General features: G+C 45.5%; 1 pseudogene across 1 annotated transcript in view; it reads left to right on the forward strand.

Moving 5' to 3' along the window:
- The first annotated feature begins 16,232 nt into the window (after positions 1 to 16,232).
- The window catches only part of LOC144828356 (uncharacterized), a 79,968-nt pseudogene continuing 78,843 nt past the window's right edge, over positions 16,233 to 17,357 (forward strand). Inside the window, exon 1 of the transcript XR_013610431.1 lies at positions 16,233 to 16,401. The product of XR_013610431.1 is annotated as an uncharacterized LOC144828356 (transcript). The remainder of the gene's footprint in view (positions 16,402 to 17,357) is intronic.

The following is a 17,357-nucleotide window of genomic DNA, read 5'->3' on the forward strand; positions in this document are numbered from 1 at the left end:
CTATTTGTTGTTACATCATAGAGACTAGAATGGTGAAAAACCCTACAACTGTACTGAATGTGGAAAAAGATTCATTTCATACGGAACATTAGTGAAGCATAAGAAATTCCATAATGGTGAGAAACACTATCCGTGTACTGAATGTGGAAAAGGCCTAATTCATAAATCCGGTTTCTTAAAATATCAAAAAATCCATACTGGTGAGAAACACTATCAGTGACCTGAATGTAGGGAAAGCTTTGCTGCAAAGAGAACACCGTTGAGATATCACAGAACCCATCCTGGTGATAAACCTTTACAGTGTACAGAATGCTGTAAAAGATTCTTACAATGTGTTGGTACACCAAAGAATCCACACTAGTGAGACATCTTATGAGTGCACAGAATGTGGGGATGCTTTTCTCTGAACAGTACACTACTGAGCCATTAAATAATCCATTCATGGGACAAACTATATAAATACACAAAATGCGGGTAAAGCTTTAATCAAAGCACAAGTCTTTTCCAGCATTGGAGGATGCATAATTAGTCAAGGCAGATGTAGTGTGGGAAATGTGAGGAAAAATCCACACTGCTGAGAAACCCTGTTTGGGCATATAATTTGTGGAAAAAGTCACTCAAGCGAGCAAAATGTTCATACATCTGATAATCCATACTGGTGAGTAACCCTTCCACTGCACAGAATGTGGAAAAAGCTTTAGTGAGAAGTGCAATCCTAGGGATTTTAAAGAAAAACTTTCCAAACTGAATTAACATCAGAGATTCAGCGATGATAGTCTATGGTATTCCCTCACTGCCATCGGTGCACCTGAAATAATGGACTACGAGGTGCCCCTGACAATCAGAGGGGCATAATTTGCTACACCCGACAAGCGGCAACCGCCCCCTCCCCTCCATGACCGGTATGTGATAAGGTGTGACCGGTGCATGTTTGGCTTGACCGATTTTAATTGTGATATAATTGTTGCCACATATCACGAGTGGTTTGCGCTAAATACACGATATTTCCATTGTACACATTCCTTGTAAAAAGTTTAAATCCATACAATTACAATGTCTCTAGGTTATGTTTTTTCTAAAAAATAACATGTGAGAATTACGGTGCCACTTTGTAACATCGATATCACCAGCAGCATCACTTAACGTTTCAATGTTCTATGTACATGCTGGTTATTCCTTCTAAATCTAAAAGATGTGGAATCGTAAAGGTTTTCTAAAATATGGAACCAACACCACGTTTTAGCCTTCTCCCTCAATTAAGAGATATGACATGCCAAAACACACGTAGGCCACGTAGCCTTCCCAGTTAAATAGGGCCGAGCTGCGCAGCACTTTCACCATTCATTGCCGCACCGAGACGGATTCAGACGTCCCAGCTACGCTCGTACAAGTGATCGCTCAGGCGGTAGATACCGCAAATCTCTTCAGTGGCTGGTGAAGAAACCTGTATAAATGACATAAGAATCCTCCAAGTCAGCATATCTCCAAACAGGGTGTCGGCTGACACCGAAACTTCCAAACGGCTACTGAAGAATCCTCTAGCTGTCCACGTCCAAAAGCTGTCGCTCTCTTATTGTTCTGATGAAGACCCGCCCCAGATGAAAATAATTCTGCACTAACGTCTAGGGTTAAAACGTCGACGTTACTTTTGTCAATCCGTCCATCTTAAGCCACAACACGCACAAAGAAAATAATATGATTGTTGTGACCTAAAGTTTTCAAATATGGACTGATGAAACTCTATGTTTTTCTAAAATTGTAAATACGTCATCTTCACTTATTCATGTATAGCACGACCACCACTTGTCACTATTAGTCACTAAATATTTTACTCTATATGCGATTCTTTGCTTTTATTGTCCCTGACAGCCACTGTTCATAAATTGATTTATAAGTGTATAATTTCCATAATAAGAAGAACTTCTTCAAAATTGAAAATTGTTGTGTGCGTTCTTACGCATCATACCGCAAATGCGGACTGTGTGAAGTATATAAAGAATTAGTATATTCACAATATAGCAAAGAAATTGACACATTCCCGACACAACCAATTGTTCTTATTTAACTTTGATGCCCTGGTTCTGAGGGTCACTGGGACACCCCATTATCTCTAATATTTAAAAAGTAGGACAAGTAATATTAAGTTTTATTTGTCCTGGTAGTGGAAAAACACATTTGTTTTTCACTACAGCAAAGCCTGACTCTCCCATAGGATAACATTCAGTTATCTTCTTACGTATAACAGGTGATAACTTTCAATTGAGAGCAGGTACGAATATTGAGTTTGGTGTCTAAAGGAATATAATTTGAAACCATTTTTAATGGTTAAGTCGGATTTTAAGTCACATTTCTGAAATTTCCACTTTCCTAAAGTTGACATTTTCTTGTCCCAAACATTTAGTGCCTACAGCCTGTTCCTAGTTCACATGACTAGGTACAGTTGGCCTTTTTCCTTCAGGGACATAAGAAGGGCAAGGGTGTGAACGCGCCTTTCGGTTAGTCAACCTTATTGCTGTTCAAAGGGGACATTTTATTTTCTGGGTGTGAGTGTTGACCTGAATTTTATCTTTATACCTTTTCTGTTTTGTGAATCATCGATCCCTTTCCTCGCTTGCCCTGCTCCTGGAAACACTGTGTTTGGAAAGTTCGAGCTGACTTCACTTCTGATTTTTGCAATTTGGGAAGTGTGTGGTTTAGTGGCCACAGGGGATGTCCTTCAGGGACATATGTCGGGCCAACGAGCAGAAGCACACAGCGGGCATGCTAAAGGCATGGAAAAGGCATGCGTAAAGGCAAGACCGTCTGTGCCCGTATGCACTTAGTGGCAGCCATTCTGCTAAAATTCCTGCGAAGCTGGGCCTGCACAGAAGATGTACTCCTGTGGAGATTTATGGGCTAAATTCTAGCCCCTTGTGTTCAGGTTAGTATGACTTGCTAACTTCATCATTGCCTCCAACATGCCCTCTGTGTTCACTTAGGCTGTCCAACTATATGTTGCCTGCCAACATTCCCTGGGTTAACATCTCCCAGGCTTCTAGTGAATGTCAGCAAGCATCATGCTAATACATGTATGATTCATGTGGTGCTCATAAAGGTACGGTCCCTCCATAGAAATGCACTGTACATTTTTGAGCTCCTAAGGGAGGAAAAGTTGGATATCGTCTTTCTTACAGAGACGTGGTTAAGTGATAACTCTGCGCCGGATATCGCGTTAGAAATTCCAGCAGATTACTCAATTGACCTCCATGATAGAGTGGTAAGAGAGGTGGGGGAGTGGCTATAGTCACAAAACGTTACCTAAAGTTTACTTCCTTTGAGATTTCAGAGCTTCAGAGAGCTGAATCTTTGGGCTTCTGCTTTTCTCTTACATCAAATAGGTTCTTGGCTGGAATTTTGATCTATCGTCCCAGGCTATGCCATTGAATTCCTGTCCCCATTAGAGGACAGTCTTTCTAGTCATCTATTAAAATATCCCAATTTCTCTGTCTAGGAGACTTGAATATTCATTTAGACAACATTGATGACCCCCATTCTCACTCCCATTTGGATTCCGTGTCCGCTTGGAAGGTAAGATAATTTGTGGACAAATTTACCCATTCATCAGAGAGGATCAATGCTGATGCACTAGCAGTTAATGCCTGGTTGGGTAATATATCTCACCAAGTGGCTCCCATCAAGTCAGCGTCTCTTGGCCAGAGATGTCCCTCGGCCCCCTGGTTTGTTGAGGAGCTTAGAACTAGGCAACAGAATTGTAAAAGGCTTGTAAGATCCTGGAATAGGTTTTAGCAAAAGATAAAGCTCGTTCTAAAAAGGAGCTGCAGTCCTACAATAAGGAAATAAAAAAGGATCAAGCAAAATATTTCACCAATGAAATTGCCTCATCTAATAAGAAAGCTAGAGAGGTTTTTAAAATATTAAGAAAATTTGCCAATCCCTCCTCCCTCGCTCAGCCTTTGGAACCCTTGCCGAAACCTCTGCTCTCAACTTATGGATTCTTTTTAGAGTAAGCTCATGGGTATTGTAGAGACTCTTTCGGTAGTTGGTACCAGCAATTATGCTGACTCTAGTGGGTCTGTGAGCCAGACTGCACCAGCTAATAGTAATAACAGTGAGTCAAACTACTTGGGGGTCTGCTCTCATCACTGTCTACTCCACAAGCCTCCTCGCTGACAGATTCCCCTCCCCCTTTGGGATGGTAGGATCTAGCTGTGCTCCTTCTCCCCTGACTTTGTTTATAGTGATTCGGAATCTTGGAGTGAAGTTTGATAATAACTTGTCCTTCAAACCCCAGGTACAGAGTGTATTGGGGACTTGCTTTGTCCTCCTTCAGTTTCTGAGGAAATCCCTATTTCTGCTCCCGGCCTAGTGTCAGAAGACGGTAGTCCATGCCCTAATAACATCTCGCTTGGACTACGCCAATGCACTATACTGGGGTCTGCCTCTGTACCAACTGAACAGGCTCCAGTTGGTGCAGAATGCTGCAGCTCGACTCCTGCTAAATATCCCTAGAAACATCTCTATCCAAACACTTCTTCAGGAGCTGCATTAGTTGCCTATTTGGAAGAGAGTATTTGATGCTATCAGGGACAGTGAATTTCAAGGCTTACTATGGCCTAGAGCCTAGCTATGTCACTAAGAGACTCTCACTGTCGTCCAGCAAGAACTGGGGGAGCTCTTCCTTCTCTGCATTGGCTGCTGCAGGCTGGAATTATCTTCCCTGTTCTCTTTGGGCCACTAGGGATGTGGGTTCTTTCAAGCATGGTCCAAGGACCTGGCTATTTACTTGTTACTTTTTTAGTGATCAGTGGTTGTAGTACCTGCAGAGCCAGGACACTCTTTGAATAGCCAAGTGCATTACAAGTGCCATTGATTTGATTTGTGTATTCCTCCCAGACAGTGAGGCAAAGAGGGAATAGGTGTTGTCAGGATGCTCCTCTTGAGTCAGGATGAGGAGGAGCTGTCATCTGTCACATTTCATTTCAAAGCCACTGCTCTAGCACACTCACAAAGGGTATAACACTAGGCTATTGTGATCCCAGACAATCTGAGGCCAGGACAGGGAGGTACGAAACTCCAAACACCTCTGTGGATAGAAGCCACTAGAAACTTCTACTGTACTGGACCCTCAGACCCAACTCTTAGTCTTCAGTTCACATCTGAACCTCTGGAACACTCCGAAGAACGAATGTATGCTCCATCACGGTTGACTTTAATTTGTGAATTTGTCTTAGTGCAGTGCCACCACATAACTACAGTTGGAGATTTATGCTTTTTAGCTCTATTGCCACTCATATCTTTAAAATTACATATCTCCAGTTTTGCTATTTGGATTTTTGTTGTTTTGGTTTCAAATAACTTGTTAAATTTGACTAGATTGGTGGGGTGCTACATAAATACTTTACACATTGTCTCCAAGTTAAGCCTGACTGCTTTTGTGCCAAGCTACTAGAGGGTTATGCACAAGTTAATTTGGGGTTTGCTTGTGACTTCACCCTGCCAAGAATTGTGGCTGCTGCTTGAGTAGGATTTCACCTCTCTGAACCAGAAACTCAATTTCCTACAATGTTTGAACAATGTCTCAAGTTAGTAACAGTTACAAACTGCCACTACTGTGGATTAGTTTGAACCAGTTAACCAATCCACAGTAGTGGCAGTTTTTAACTTACTATTGAGGTCAATGGAAATATTTAGCAAAGTCATTTGGAGGTCTTGAAGAAGTATCCAACTAGGGCACTGCCCAAAGTATTGAAAGTGCCTCCTCCCAAAATGTATTGCCCACCATACAGGTCCAAAACCATGTGAAGAAGGCTACAGTTATATGACAATATCTGAGGCACATTGGGAAGCCACCAGACCCATTTTCCACAATCCATATTGATTAAGGTATGTTCAGAATAGGTAGCTTAGCTGAGTAAACCTAAATTGTGAGGCGATAGCTGATTCCCCAGGCAGCGTATGTCTCCCACCAGTTATTGGCAGCCAGTAAGCTCAGGTCTCCCTCCATGTCTGCTGCTCAGGCAAAGTCAGTGGAGTTTTTTTAACCATTTTGTATATTTGTAAGACCTTGTGTTCCTGAAGATCGTTCATCTGCAGTGTGGCCTAGCAGCTGCAGACATTTGTAAATCTGCCTCTGGTGAGGTTTGAATTTCTCCTGCAGAGCCTTAAGGGACGTCATCCCCATCTCTGACATGACGTCATCCAATCTAAAGATACCTAGGATGACCCATTGCGGGAACCATGGCAATCCCACCATCTATCCAAGGCAAGTCTCCACCCACAAAGATGTTTCTTGAGTAAGTTTATTAATATTAATGTTATTTACCATTCTAGAAGGTGACTGCTACCCGAAGGTGTCCTGGCGCTGTACTTGATGTCCTGCAGTGGCCCAAATGCGAAAGGAGTATTGAATAGTCATTAGGCAGTGAAAAGCCATGTTTTCAAGGCCTTCCTGAAGTCCAGAAGATTTGTCATGCATCTGAGAGGGAAAGGGAGGTTATTTCATGCTTTGGCTGCACTGACTAAAAAACTTCTGCCACCCCAGTTAGCTTTTTTTACGAAGGGTACTGAGGCTAATTTTGCTTCTGAGGAGCGCAGTTATCTTCTAGGTACATACCAGTGAAAACGTTGTTTCAAGTGAAGGGGGCCATTTCCTTGAAGGGACTTGTAGACCACAGACAGTGCTTTAAACAAAACACGCTTTTTGACAGGCAACCAGTGGAGCCTTTTAATCTCCCCTGAGATTAAGGCATACCTTGGGATGCCAGTGAGTAGTCTGGCAGCTGCATTCTGCAGGAGTTTACATTTTTTTTCATAAACCCCTCCTGGATATTTAGATATAAGCTATTACAATAATCCAATCTGGACATGGCTAACGCAGTAACAACTGTTTGTTGGCTGTCTTTGGGTAGGAGTGACAAAAAGGTTTTGCAGGATCTCAGAATGTAGGATGTAGCTGAGACCACTGCATTCATTTGATCCTTAAAACTGAGTTTGTTGTCTATATAGACTCCTAAATGTTTTACCTTCCTAGTGGGAGTTGGAAGAGGACCAAGTGAGTCCGGCCACCATGCCGGGGTCCAGAAATGTTAGTTAATGTTACTGTTAGGGTGTCTTATATAGCGCAACAGCTGCCCCAGCAAAATGGTGTCCAGGCGCTGAAAGAAAGACCAACAGATTGCAGGGCGACACCAGCTAGCCAGTGGGGAAGAGCAGAGTCTTAATGGCCTTTCTAAATTCAAGATAATTCTCAAGGCCACGAATATGCACAGGAAGTGTGTTCCAAAGTGCGGCAGCTCTATAACGAAAAGAGAGACCACCAGCCTGCATTCTACGTATTCTGGGGACCACTACCAGGCGCTGACCCTCTGACCGAAGGGGACGTGAAGGGACATACGGCGAAAGCAGATTAGCCAAAATAGGCGGGGAGGCAAGTTTCAAGGCCTTAAAAGGGATGGACAAAGCCTTGAATTCAATGCGCCTGGCCACCGGTAACCAATGGAGGCGACGGATAGCACTCGACACAGAGCAGGACTTGCGCAGACCTAACAGTGTTCTGACTGCCACATTTTGTGTCTTTTGCAGCCTCTGAACCACTGCTTTTTTGGACCTCAAATGGAGGGAGCAGGCATAATCCAATCTAGACAATACCATAGCCAGAACAATGATCTGGCGAGTAGAAGCATTAGGGAGGCCCATCAGCGGCCTGAGCCCCCGTAGAAGTCCGAAGCAGGTACCTGCAATTTTTTGGGTTTGGACTTGATAGTTTAAAGAAGTGTCCAGCCAGACCCCCAAGTTCTTAACCACTTGCTTGGGAGGAGAGGGCGTGCCCTGGCTAGCTGGCCACCAGAGGTCACTCCACAGACCATGGTCTCTGCCGACCACCAAAACCTCCGATTTGTTGGAATTCAATTGGAAGGAGTTAGCAGTCATCCACTCAGCCACTGCCGCACCATCGCCCTGGAACTTAAGGGCGTCTTGCTCGATGTTATTAGGGAGCACCACCACTAATGTGGATCATTGCCAAAAAGTATCACCTCCATATTTACTGGAGTTAAGTTTAAGGCAATTTTGGGCCATCCTAATACCCACAGCTGTCATGCAGGTGTGGAAGCAGGATGCCGTAACCTGTATTCTGTCTGGAAGCAGTGATACAACAATCTAGTTGTCATAAGCGAAAGAAGTCTAATTGAACCCGAAGAATTCAATCAGGGGAGCTGGCTGCGACACATATACATTAAAAAGAGTCGGACTCATGGATGACCCTTGAGAGACTTCACAAGGAAGTGTTAAAGGTTTGGCAGTAAAGTCTCCGAGGAAGACTGTCTGTACACTATTGGCTAGAAACAATTTGACTAGTTTCCAGGCCGTGCCCTGTACTCCGATCTCTTGCAGCTGGTCCATCAGTAGAACATAATGGACCGTATCAAAGGCCGCAGAGAGGTCCAGCATAATCATGGCAGCTTTTCCTCCCTGGTCCAATGTAGTCCTGATTTCTTTAGTGGATTTAAGAAGAGCGGACTCCGTGCTGTGTCCCCCCTGCTCACCATACTGGGTGGGATCCAGCAGTGTCCTTGGTCCCAAAACCGACAGAGTTGGGTATTCATTATACAGCCTAGAAATGGGTCTAAAGTTATTGGAGTCTTTAGGATCTAGATTTGTGTTTTTTTTTAGCAGAGGTAGTATGGATGCAGATTTACATGCTTTGGGGAAATACCCTTCCACCAACATAGCATTAATGATGGCCGCCAAAGTTAGTGTGACTGGTTCAGGTGCTAGTTTTAATATAGAGGGAGGGCATGGATCAAATAGTGACCCTGATGTTCTTTCTCTGGAAGTTTACAGATATCGGAGACTGTGACTGGGGTAAACTTCTGGAACTGTGGCACTGTGCTTTTTCCAATCTTAGGATGTGTAGTATTAAGCATGTGACCACTTCCATGTACGAACCATGAGAGAATGGCCAAGTGGAGCGGTTTAATCGTGTATTTAAGGATGGTATTCATTCGGCTAGCATGTCTAGTGAACCTTGGACGGATGTGGTAAGGAAGAAGTTATGTATGTACCGTTTCACTCAACACTCTGTGATGGGGGTGAGTCCTTTCAGACTTTTGAAGGGCAGAGAGCCCACAGCTGATATTTGCCCTTGCTGGATTAAGAAAGTTAACCAAGTGGATGACAGCATTGATATTAATCGTATTGCTAAACATGTGGAAGAAAAGCAAAACAAGATGAAATTTTTGTTTGACAATAAAATTAATGTGAAAGTAACTGATTTTACTAAAGGGGAGTGGGTTAGGATTAAAAAACCCGTATTCTTAAGAAAAGGGATTTCCAAGTTTGGTCATCCCCAAAGATTGTCAAAGTTTGCAAAAACAGTGTCATTACCCAGGATGGGAGAGTGTGGAATGTGAGAAGAGTTGCCAAGTGTAAGTTTAACACAAACAGAGATGTTAACGTACCGTTACCGTTGTCTGATTTTCCCAGTTCTAATTGCACCTCCCCCCATCCAGCCCATTCTGTAGCGTACAGAGTCAAAGGTAATTCCAGGCCCAGGTTGTCACCTGCCAGATATTTGTCATAATTACTTTATTGCTATATATTTGTCTTCATATATTGTGTTTTTTTCCCTTACTATCGTTTGTTGTTTGTTAGGAATGAGATGTGTTACATCCTTTTTCTCCTTTCCCTTTTTCCCCTATGCTTTCCCCTCCTGGAATATGGAACCATGTACCTGCGTGTACAATTCTTGTTCCATGTTCCAAAGCTCCTTTTGTCCGTTGCTGTAATCTTTTGTGAGTTTAACAAGTACTGAGCCTCTATCCATTAAACTTCAAGTTTCACTCACCATTTGGAGCTCATCTTCATTTTACAGCATCGCTGCCACAAAAGCATGAACGGGTGGCCCTATTACACAGTGCAGGGACGGGTGGTCCTATTACACAGTGCAGGAACGGGTGGCTCCCTATTACATAGTGTGGGGACGGGTGGCCCTATTACACAGTGCAGGGATGGTGCCTCTATTACACAATGCAGGGATGGTGCCTCTATTGAACAGTGCAGGGACGGGTGGCCCTATTACACAATGCAGGGACGGGTGGCCCTATTACACAATGCAGGGACGGGTGGCTCCCTAATACACAGTGTTGGGAAGGGTGGCCTCTATTACACAGTGCAGGGACGGGTGACCCTATTACACAATGCAGGGACGGGTGGCTCCCTAATACACAGTGTTGGGAAGGGTGGCCTCTATTACACAGTGCAGGGACGGGTGACCCTATTACACAATACAGGGACGGGTGGCTCCCTATTACACAGTGCAGGGATGGGTGGCTCCCTATTACATAGTGTAGGGACGGGTGGCCCTATTACAGAGTGCAGTTATGGTGCCTCTATTACACAGTGCAGGGATGGTGCCTCTATTGCACAGTGCAGGGACGGGTGGCCCCCTATTACACAATGCAGGGACGGGTGGCTCCCTAATACACAGTGTTGGGAAGGGTGGCCTCTATTACACAGTGCAGGGACGGGTGACTCCCTAATACACAGTGCTGGGAAGGGTGGCCTCTATTACACAGTGCAGGGGTGGGTGGCCCTATTACAAAGTGCATGGACGGTGCCTCTATTACACAGTGCTGGGACGGGTGGCCCCCTACTACAAAGTGCATGGACGGTGGCTCTATTACACAGTGCAGGGGCAGGTGGCCCCTATTACAAAGTGCAGGGGCGATGACTCTATTAGACAGTGTAGAGACGGGTGGCCCTATTACACAGTGCAGGGATGGTGTGGCCCTATTACACAGTGCAGGGACGGTGTGGCCCTATTACACAGTGCAGGGACGGGTGGCCCTATTACACAGTGCAGGGAGGGGTGAACCTATTACACAGTGCAGGGATGAGTGGCCCTATGATACAGTGCAGGGCAGGTGGGTGACATGGGTGAAAGCAGGGCTGCTGTGTGGGACGCGGGTTCCCTGAGTCTAATTATGTATTTCCTGAGTGAAGGTGAGTGAATACTGCCCTGACCTCAGGTGGCGCCAAGAAACCCCTGGCCAGAGGTCTTAGGTTGGACTTTGCAGGTGTGTGTGGGAGAAAGACAGTTCTGGTACAACACAAGATACACTGGCTGGACGACCCAAGCACCACCACACAGCACACTGCCCCGCTGCCACCACGCGGCACACGTCACTGCTGCCACCACACACCTTCTGACTTTAAGGAAAAGTCTCAAAACGTAGATTTTTCAGCAATAAGCCGTTCGATCGTGGTCGGTGTGCTCGATGTTAGGTGACGTATGCTCAGCTCTCAGCGCCTGGACATTCCAGGGAGTATCCGTGCGCTTTATAAATATGCACTAACATGACATAACATAACACCTCACTGCTGCCACCACACACCTCACTGCTGCCACCACACACCTCACTGCTGCCACCACACAGCACACTGCCCCGCTGCCACCATATGCCACCCTGCCCGCTGTCAACACTCTGTTGATGAATGCCCAAGTGGACAAACTAGCAAGATCAAGCTTTGTCACTATAAAAATGCTGTGACAAATGTTCCCTCTTTTGCGATTTCCACACAAGGTCCAAGCTACCATCTCCCTTGTTCTGTCCAAACACGATTATTCCAATAGCCTCTACCATGGATCACCTTTAACGCTCATGAAAAGACTACAACGGATTCAGAACTCGGCTGCCAGATTACTCTTGCATATCAGACCGCGAGACCACACCTCCCCTGCCTTGAAAGCCCTGCATTAGTTACCGGTTGCCAGAAGATCTACATTTAAGCTGCTTTGTATCACCCACAAAGCAATACATGGAATGCGACCGCTCTTCATCAGGAATAAAATCACCAAACACATTCAACGGAGGAACCTCCGCTCTAAAGGAGCCTCTCGCCTCAAAATCCCACCATACAAGAAAAAAACCATGGGTGTCACATCCTTCTCTGTTCAAGCAGCCAAACTATGGAACTCTTTACCCCTCAACATAAGATCCACCGACAACCACCTTTCTTCAGAAAACTACTCAAGATTTGGCTCTTCCCCCCATAAGCACCATACGGAAACAGAAATTTACAGCATATTCCACTGTATATAAGCATTTGTTTTCACTATAGATATGTACCTATCTTTGTGTATTGATTTGTATAAACATGTAGAATAATTATGTTGTTGAGAAAAAAATTAAATAATAAATAAATAAAAATCAGCGTTGGTCTACATGTACTTATTTCCATTGTGCATCTATGTACCTTCCATGTACTTTTATCTATGTGTCTGTTACTTTTCTCCTGAAAAAGCATATCCAATGCACTACCCTATTTCTCATCCCGTGCCTCTATCAATATCTTTAATCTATGTATACGTACCTCCTTTATGTATCTATATACTTTCAATGTACTTATGGATCTATATACTTATCACTTTCGTCTAATTTAGCATTTCCAATTCACTATCCTATTTCTCAGCCTCTACTTCTCTCAATATATCTTCTTGCCCAACCTTCTGACTCATCTCAAACTTCTTTCTACTACTCTTTCCAATGCACTACCCTATCTCTCACCCTATACATCTATCAATATATCCTCTACATCCACTCTCTCATTTATCCCAAACCCCATACCACTACTATGTTCCCCAAAATAACCATTTCTAGACTCTCTCCTACTCTACCCCTCCTTGCATCATCTGACACCTTTTTACTATACCGATCCCCTAAAACAAACCTTTCTAAACTCTTCCCTCTGACTCCTCCCCTCCAAAACTCCTTTTTACTCATCCAAATGCCTCCTCCTACTCCTAAGACCTAAAAAAATCCTTTACTCTTTTATCCCCCCCCACTATCCTTTTCAACCAAAATAACAGACTAACATGTTCACTTCTCAAATTCCATATTCAACTATACTAATTTACCACTAATCCTTTAAAGGTTCCAGAGTAGCGTGCTACTCGCCAATAAAGAGTCTCAACACACCATCAGGGTTACAAGTGCTATACATATGCAAATCTTTTCCCTTTTCCACCCCTCCCCAAACCTTCACAATCCAAATAACTGACTAACATATCCACCACTAAAATTACTTTCATGTTTCACCATACTAATCCAACACTAATACTTATGGGTTCCAGAGTAGTGTGCTACTTGCGCTTCAAAACCGCATCAGGGGTAGAAAGCGCTATATAAATACAAACCTCGTTCCCTCTTCTATCCCGCCACCTACCCTTCTCTATCCAAATAACTGAATAACATATCCACTACTCAAATTACTTCATATTTCACTATACTAATTTTCAACACTAATCCTTTATGGATTCTGGAGTAGCGTGCTACTCGCCAGAAAAGCGCTTCAACACCGATCAGGGGTAACAAGCGCTATATGAATGCAAACCTTTCTTCCCCTTTTATCCCTCCGCTATCCTTCTCACTCCAAATAACTGACTAATATCCACCACTGAAATTACTTTCATATTTCACCATACTAATTCACCCCTAATCCTTTATGGGCTTCCAGAGTAGCATGCTTCAACACCCCTTTCGGGGTAACAAGCGCTATATAAATACAAACCTTTTTTCCTCCTCTATCCTTCTGCTATCATTCCAAATGCAAACAACTGACTAACCTATCCACCACTTAAAATGTACTTGCATGTTTCACTATACTAATTCAACACTAATCCTCTATGGGTCCAGAAATAGCGTGCTACTCGCCGAAAAAGTGCTTCGACGGCTTGTCAGGGGTAGTAAGCGCTATATAAATGCAATTACAATACAATACAATACTCTGTCCCACTGCCACCTCATGGCAGACTGCCCCGCTGCCACCACACTGTCCTGCTGCCACCACATGCACTCTACCCCTCCTGCCACCTCAGCGCACACTGCCCTGATGCCACCTACTGCCCCACTGCCACCACACGGTACACTACCTCTGCTGAATAATGGACTCATAGTCCGGGTCCTTAGTGCCCAATTTTAAACCCGACCCATGCAGCCTCTGCCCCGTCGGTTCCTCTCACTGTCCCAAAGCTCCCAGCCTGATGGTGGTAAATGTACCGGATCACCACACAGGCGACTAGAGCTCTGGACCCCATCCCTAGTGCCATTGCCATTGAGTTCTATACCCATTCTCTTCCCTATTGGACCACTCTGGTCCACCTCTCCCTCTGTCAAGGCTCCCTTCCTGTTCCCTTCAAAACTGGGCAGGTCACCCCTCTGCTTAAAAAACCCACTGCGGATGCGAATGACCTCAACAACTTCCGCCCCATCACTAACCTACCCTTTCTTGCGAAGATCACAGAAAGATGTGTAGCGAAACAACTCTCTCGTCATATCAAGGACAATGATGTTCTTGACAATTTCCAGTCCGGCTTCATCCAAAACTGCAGCACTGAAACAGCCCTGCTGCAAGTGATCGATGACGCGCTGCGAATACTAGACTCGTGGGGGTCTTGTCTTCTAATTCTCCTTGAACTTTCGGCAGCCTTTGACACTGTCAATCACAACACACTCCTCAACACTCTTCAACAGAGAATGGGCATGGAGGGCACTGTGCTTAAATGGTTTGCTTCCTTCCTCTCTGATAGATCCCAAATGATCAAAATAGCGGACAGTCTTTCATCTCCTTTGGCGGTAGGTCAAGGTGTTCCTCAAGGCTCTATACTTGCACCCACATTGTTCAATCTCTATTTGGAACCACTGGGAAATCCCCTAAGTAAATCTGGGGTCCACTATCATCTTTACGCAGACGACACTCAAATCTACCTCAAGGTTGCCTCCACTCACGATCTCTCCGTCCTAAGCTCTACTCTGGACTCCATTCAAAACTGGATGTCAACACATCAACTGATTCTGAATCCCTCCAAAACTGAATTCCTCCTCCTCTCCTCCTCACTTTCTCCTCCCCCGGTTCAATCATGGACGGACCAGATGAATCTTATGAACAATAAACCCATCATTGTCGACAGCGCAAAATCCCTTGGTGTCATACTCGACACAAAACTCAATCTACTCTCCCACATTAATTCAATTGCAAAATCTGCCCGATACCAACTGCGCCTTCTCTGGGGGATTCGTCACTTCTTCCCGGAGCATGACCTTAAAACCCTGGTTCAATCGCTGGTCCTCTCTAGACTGGACTACTGTAATTCTCTTCTTACTGGCCTTCCCAAATCCCACCTGCCCCCCCTTAAGTCTGTTCTCCATTCAGCAGCTCGCTTCATTTATGGGGCCAAAAGAAGCGACCACATCACACCCATGTTATCCACCCTCTGCCGGCTTCCCATCGAGGTAAGATCTATCTACAAGACTGCCTGCATCACCCACAAAGCCTTGCACTCCTCCTCTCCTCGCTATCTGGTGAATAAACTGAAACTCTCTGGAGGCTCGAGACCATCACGTAATGCGGAAAATGTACTGCTCGAACCTCCCACTTTCAAGGAGGAAAGATCGATGGCCCAATCCTTTTCAGGCAATGCAGTGAGAATCTGGAACTCACGTCCGCCTCAGCTCCGGACCACCACCTCCTCCCAGGCCTTCCAAACTGACCTCAAAGTTCTCCTCCTTCAAAGACACTTCCAAATGTAATCCATGCCCTCTCTATTATCTGAAGGAAGCCCTTCAATTATTTAAAAATCTACTTTACATGACTATGGAAGTGTCTTCCCAGTGTGTTCTTGTGGTTTGAGAGTCTGCCATTTATTGCAGTATTGTCCTTCTACCTGTGTTTGGTTCTCTTTTGTAAAATGCACACGTCACTGTTCTCTTATATCACACCGTTTGCTACCTCTTACATTTTGTTTGCTTTAGATACTTGCACAAGTGCCACCATTGCCTACGTAACGTTTCCTACCTCGTGTATTTTGTTTGCCCACAATTGTCACTTTTGCCTCATGTAATTTAACTTTTGCTTTTGTAATTTGTTCACCTGTAATGTTCTCATGTTTCAGTTCTGTTCCTATTGTGAAGCGCTCTGACACCCTCGGGTAAAGTCCGCGCTATATAAAAACGCATAAATAAATAAATAAATAAAATAGCCCGTAGTTTATTGCGGGTGGGGGGGCTCTGCCTCCTCCTTGAAGATACGAACCTGTGTGTAGCACGAAAATCCCCCTCCCCCCCCCCCCTACCCCACCCAGGCTCTCTGATTGGCCGGTCCAGGGACAGCAGCTGCCCGGGGCATGAGGGCCCCTCCTCTCTATTTCATGCTCAGTCCCTCCCTGGAGCCTCCTGAGTGAGCAGGGAGTGCACACTCCCTCTCCTGCACTCCAGCCGCCACCCTGCGTGTCCAGGCGCTCTCACTCTAGCGCCGAGAAGCTGCTGCTCGACCTGCACCGAGGGCACCCCCTGGAGAGGGGACACTGACCATCCAGCAGAGGGCGCCTTTCACCGCAGAGCACAGGTGAGTGAGGGAGTGAGTGAAGACTTCAGCTTCTGTGCAGCGCTTTATCTCATGCCGGCGGCCTCTAACCGCTAGTTTCCTGGTCGGTCGCCCACTTGCCTTACTGGTAGACCCTGTACGCGTAGAATCAGGTCCCGGGCTTCAGAGTCCGGCGCTGCTGGATGCACAGAGGAAAGACAGACAGACAGCCGGTGCACAAGGACAGAGCTCCAGGGATCATACGCAGCCGCTGCTGAAGATGGAGGGGGGGGGGAGGGGGGAGGGAGGGGGGGGGGGGTGTTGGTCAGGGCAGGACCCTTCACAGGGAAAACACCAGTTGGAGTGGCCAGGCGTCCCGGTTTTGCCCGGACAGTCCCGGGATTTCTCCAGCTGTTCCTGGCAGTTTTTCTTAGTGCTTCTTCCGTGTTCCGTTGATGATAAGAGTTGTCATTCTGCGCAGCACCGGCGACGTAAAATTCTAGTCCTTCCAGTGCTTAATTTGTGCCGGTGTGAGGGCACTTATTTCTTAGGGTCGGGTCTACATGCGAAATGGATTCGTGCATAAAATGTTTGTTTACATTTGGACGCCGTGCCCGAATGCGTGGGTGCGGTCCCTGCCTCAGCTTAACTGCAGTAATAGTAGCAACCAATCACAATTGAAAAATTAGATTTTTTTTGCCAGCCCGTGTCCTTTCCTCCTTGGCGCAGAAGTCTTTCTCCTTGAGGAGTCGGGCAAATGCCGGTCAGACCGGTTTCCCCAGTTCTGATGTCGTTATTTTGGCTGCGGCTGGGAGTGGTTTCACACTGGTGAACGTGAGGCGGTTCCCAGGGGAGCAGGCGGACTCCTTCTCACAGGTGTAGCAGTAAATCCTTCCGGGGATGGTAAGTGCAGTTTCCAAATGTGGGCTTCCTCGAGTGCTTTCAATGCCCCCTGTGCCTGACAAGGAGGAATTATTGATTCAGCAGGGTAGACTACC

This window comes from Lissotriton helveticus, chromosome 4_1 (assembly GCF_964261635.1).
Source record: "Lissotriton helveticus chromosome 4_1, aLisHel1.1, whole genome shotgun sequence".
In the NCBI taxonomy this organism is placed as follows: Eukaryota; Metazoa; Chordata; class Amphibia; order Caudata; family Salamandridae; genus Lissotriton; species Lissotriton helveticus.